Here is a 5034-nt window from a genome sequence, read left to right on the forward strand (position 1 = left end):
ATCAGATGCCATTTCTCGGGTCTTTTCTACCTGTACCCCCACTTTTTGAGATGGATGTGCCCCTCACTGACTTTTATCTTGTTAGTTGCCTAAGCCAGTAAACCCTAGGAATCTACCTGTCTTTGCCTCCCCAACTCTTAAAATGTAAGTGTGCCTAGTGGCACCCAGATTGGTTTACATAGGTTCTGAGGGTCATGTTTAGGTGGGGTCACCACAGCCAGCCTGTCTCACAAAGTTCTAGGGTCAGATCCAGGCTTTGCTGGCTGCAGAGCAAGCATTTAACCAACTGAGATACTCCCCATCCCCAACTCCTGGGTGCCTGTCGGGGGGGGGGGGAGGGACGAGGTATTACTAGGTTGCCTGGACTATCCTGTGAATTCATGGGTTTATGGAATCTGTTTCTGCCTCCCCAAGTAGTTGGAACTTCCGGTACGCAGTTTGCCTAATGAATATTTTTATTAATTAAAAATCATTTAACTTTTGATGAATTAAGTTATTTCTTTTTATTTCCAGCTTTCTTTTCTGATTTTATTAGTTTAGTTTATGGCTTAAACCATCACTCAACTTTTTAAAAAATGTTTTTGCATTCTCCTTTGGCCTGATAACTTACTCAGTATTTACCTCATATGTAGTTTTCTACTGTCATTATTTCTGTTTTCATGCCTCTTAGTATATATTGTGTATATACCTGCCTCTTAATACTGGGGAATAAAAAAGTATTACTAGATTAAGAAATAATATATTATTTTCAAACTATAATGTTGTTATATAATTCCAAGGTTCTTGTAGCTAGTTTCTAAAATTCTTATTAGTATAGTTCTTAAAATATTACAAGTCATCTTAAAATAGTTGATTGACTTTCTGGAACATTGAAATTAAGAGGTTGGAATATGCCATTTTAGCTTTTAAAAGCTGTATTATTAAATGTTACATCTTTATAAGTATTAAAGGCACATTTATGGGGCTAGAGAGTTGTGGTTCAGTGGTTAGGATCACTTTGACTTTGTAGAGGGCCCAAGTTTAGTTGTCAGCACCCACATGGCAGTTGACAATGGTCTGTAACGCCAAAGGATCTGACAGGCACCAGGCATACACAGGATGCTTCTACATACATGCAGGCAAACACATACATAAAATAAAAATAAGTCTTTTTTTTTTTTTTTTTTTTTTTTTTTTTAAGAAAAGCTAGGCATGATGGTACATGTCTTTAATCTCGGCACTTAGAAGGCAGAGGCAGGCACATCTCTGCGAATTTGAGACCAGCTTGGCCTACGTAACAAGTTCCAGACCATCTGGGACTCAGCCCCTGCTCCTCATCTCTACACACACACACACACACACACACACACACACACACACACACACCCACACACACCCACACACACACACACACACACACACCACCACCACCACCACACAGAAAATGAAATGATTTAAAAAAAAAAAAAAGGAATAAAATAGTATTCACTCATTTTTGAAGTGCTTCATGAAGTGTACTAATTCTCAATGATCTCTTAGGCATGACTGTGTTTCTTTAGTTTGGGTTTTTTTTGAGGCAGGTTCTCATGTAGACCACGCTGGTCTTGAAGTCCTGGAGATCTGCCTGCCTCCTGAGAGCTGGGACTGAAGGCGTGTGGGTGGGCCACCAGACCCAGCAAGCAGGATTTTTTTTTTTTTTTTAGCAACTTTACTTTCAGTTTTCACTAAGTTAATAGAAAACAAATATTTTTTCCTATTATATTTATCTGAATCTTCCAGTAGATTTTCTTGATTTACAGTGGAAAGCTTATTTTTATATTGAAGCATTTTGTTATAAAATAACTTGTTGGGAGACTTAATTTATGGTGCCATGCCTAATTGTCTACGACTGTGAGGAGGAAAACCAACATCTTGACTCATCAAAAGCTTCATGGCCACATCCAGCAGCAAGACAGATGGACGAGAGAAAAACATAGCAAATTATTTAGCCAGAATTTTCTGTGATACAGGAGGCTTCAGGAATAACCAGGAAAGCTAGAGGTTCCCTCTGAGATGAATAAAAGGACCATTGTGTAGATGTGTAATTGAACACAAAGGCGAGGCTGTAGCTAATGTTCATAAGCTGGAAGTTAGCATCACGTGTTTGTTTAGATTCTTCGTAGATGTCTGCAGTGAGAGGTTTGGGTCTTAGATGAGGTGCTCAGAGGTTTCCCTGGGAGACAGGAGGAGGTTACGGAGTGACTTCTGTTATTTCCAGCTCCGAGCCATTACTTTATACTATGTAGCTCCACAAAGCAAAAATCTGAAAGTGTTTGTGATTCTCACACAGTAACGAGGCCATTGCCCATATGTATAATATCCCAGAACTATAGTTTTGAACAGTTCACTTAGGTTTCTTGTTTTGTTTTTGTTTGTTTGTTGAGACAAGGTTTCTGTGTGTAGCCTTGGTTGGCCTGGACTCACTTTGTAGACAAAGCTGGCCTCAAACTCACAGAGATCCACCTGCCTCTGCCTCCCGAGTGCTGTGCCACTGCATCCTGCTCATTTAGTTTTTAATGAGTGATTTCTTTGCATTCTTGTTTGTTCTTACAGTAGCTCTTACAAAGGAATGCTTAGTTGGGGTTTGTTTGTGATAGGATCTCACTATATGGCCTGATGGCCTGGAACTCAGAGAGCTCAGCTTGCCTGTAGTTAATTTTTTGTTCTCAGATATATCAAAAATTAAACGCATAGCTGGTCATGTGGGACATACTTGTCATCTCTGCACTCAGGAAGGGAAGCAGGATTGCCATTAGTTGGGTTATACAAAGCCAGACAGAATCTTAAATCAACAAACAAACGCAAGCTCCTTTTCTCCTTTATAGTGTGAATTGAAGACCATGCACTAAAGTCAGGCTAACTAACATGTACCTGTTTTCTGCCAGAAGAGCATAAAAGAGTTCCACGCATGGTTGGGGCACGCCCTGAGTCTCTGCACTGGGAGGCAGAGGCAGATTTGAGGCTAGCCTGGTATGTAAGTGAGTTTCAGTCTCCCAGGGCTATGTAGTGAGACCCTGTCTCAGAAACAAAAAAAAGTATCAATGGAAAAAGATGTTTTTACATTGTTGATTAACAGTATGAAATTTTACCTTCTCTTTTCAAAGTACTTAATGTGTCAGAAACCATAGTAATTCTGATAACTTTTGTCACAGTTAAGTAAAGTCTTCCTGGATAACCTTAATGAATTAAGTTACTGCTGGGCAGTGGTGGTGCACACCTTTAATCCCAGCATTTGGGATACAGAAGTAGGTGGGTCTCTGAGTTCTAGGACAGCCAGGGCTACATAGAGAAACTCTGTCTTGAAAAACAAACAAAAGAGAATTAAATTACTGATGGGCCTGGAGAGATTGCTCAGCAGGTAAGAACTGCTCTTACAGAAGACCAAGGTTCAAGTCCCGGGTCTCTGTAGGTGGCTTACCACCACAAGGAACTGTGTTTCTCAAGAACTGCTCTGATGCCTCTGGCCTCTGAGGGAACCCATACTCATTTGCACAGACATACACAGAAACAGTAATTAAAAATAAGTCCTGGGGAAAAACAATTCATTACTATAATTTTCATTACAGTACAATATACTTAAAAAGCACACTAAACAACTTTTATTACACCAAGAAGTTATGCCACATCAACTGAGTAAATTTGTTACGAGGTCATTAAAATGGAAAGTATGAAGACTGAGCAGCTCCACGAAAAAATGATGCTGTTCCTTGGAAGTAATCAATACAGAATGATTAGTAAAATAGGTAGGCATATGAGTACTTATTGGTAGGTAATGCAAGTAAGAAAATAGTTGGTAGGGCCTGAGGCATAGTGATACATTGTTTGAATTTTCTGTTTATTAATGTTTTAATACATCGATTGATTAGTTTTGTTTGATTGTCTATTTGGAGACAGTCACACTAAGTAGGTATGGCTGTTCTGGAACTCACTCTGTAGACCAGGCTGGCCTCAGACTCAGAGAGATCCACCTGCCTCTGCCTCCCAAGTGCACTACTATGCCAGCTAGTAGTGTCTTTTAAGAATGAGTATCCTAAAAGAATCATCTTCTCTCTCCCTCCTTGGTCCAACATTTTCTAACACCCTTCTATTTTTAAAATCAAATAGGATCTTTGTTTTAGAGAGGTTGAGAGATGCCTCAGCAGTTTAGAGCGCTTGTAGAAACTGGATCTGCTCTCCAGCACCCACATGGTGGTTCCCAGCTACCCATAACTCCAGTTCTAGGGGATCTCGTGCCCTCATGCATAGTGAACACAGTCTCTCCAGGCCGACACTCATACACACAAATCTAACAACAACAACAACGACAACAACAGCAGCATTTTTGGTGCTCTCTCTACTTTGGCCACTATGGCAAGCATCGTGATTTACTTGTCTTGACTTAATTATTCTGAACAGTGATGGTGAGTTCTGTTGTGTCCTTCCTGAAGGAGGGAGCTAACAGCTGAAGCTGCTGTTGTCAGTGCTCTTCAGATCACAATGGTAAGCTTCGGGTCGCCAGATTTGTCCACGTTACAGTTCCTTGCTCGTAACCAGTATCCCATCTGAAGGACAATTGTTTTGTTGTCTCCACCCCTTGTCTTGTATATATGATTTCTTACACGGAATAAAGTCCTGTCATTTTACCCTGTGAGGCCTTTAAGATAACTGTCTTAAAGCCTTCGTTTTATGGATGTCCTAGGCCTTTGCACATGTGGCTGCATACTTAAGACAAGTTTACTTAACATTCATTGTATTCAGTATTTTTAAAAAATTGTGTTCGTGTGTCTGTGTGTGTGTGTGCGCGCGCGCGCACACACGCGTGTGTGGCTGTGAGAGAGACAGAAACAGACGAAGAAACTGAGGGACCAGAAGTAGGGAACACGTGTTCTTCTTTATCATTCTCCACATAGTCCCTGAGACAGAGTTTGTCCCTCAACCTGGGGGAGCCAGCAGCCTCCATGGTCTCCCATGTTGAAGCTGGGACTTGTGCACAGATGTGTTACTTGTTGCGCATAATGGGAACTGAACGCTGTTCCT

Source organism: Acomys russatus, chromosome 30 (assembly GCF_903995435.1).
Source record: "Acomys russatus chromosome 30, mAcoRus1.1, whole genome shotgun sequence".
NCBI classification, from domain to species: Eukaryota; Metazoa; Chordata; class Mammalia; order Rodentia; family Muridae; genus Acomys; species Acomys russatus.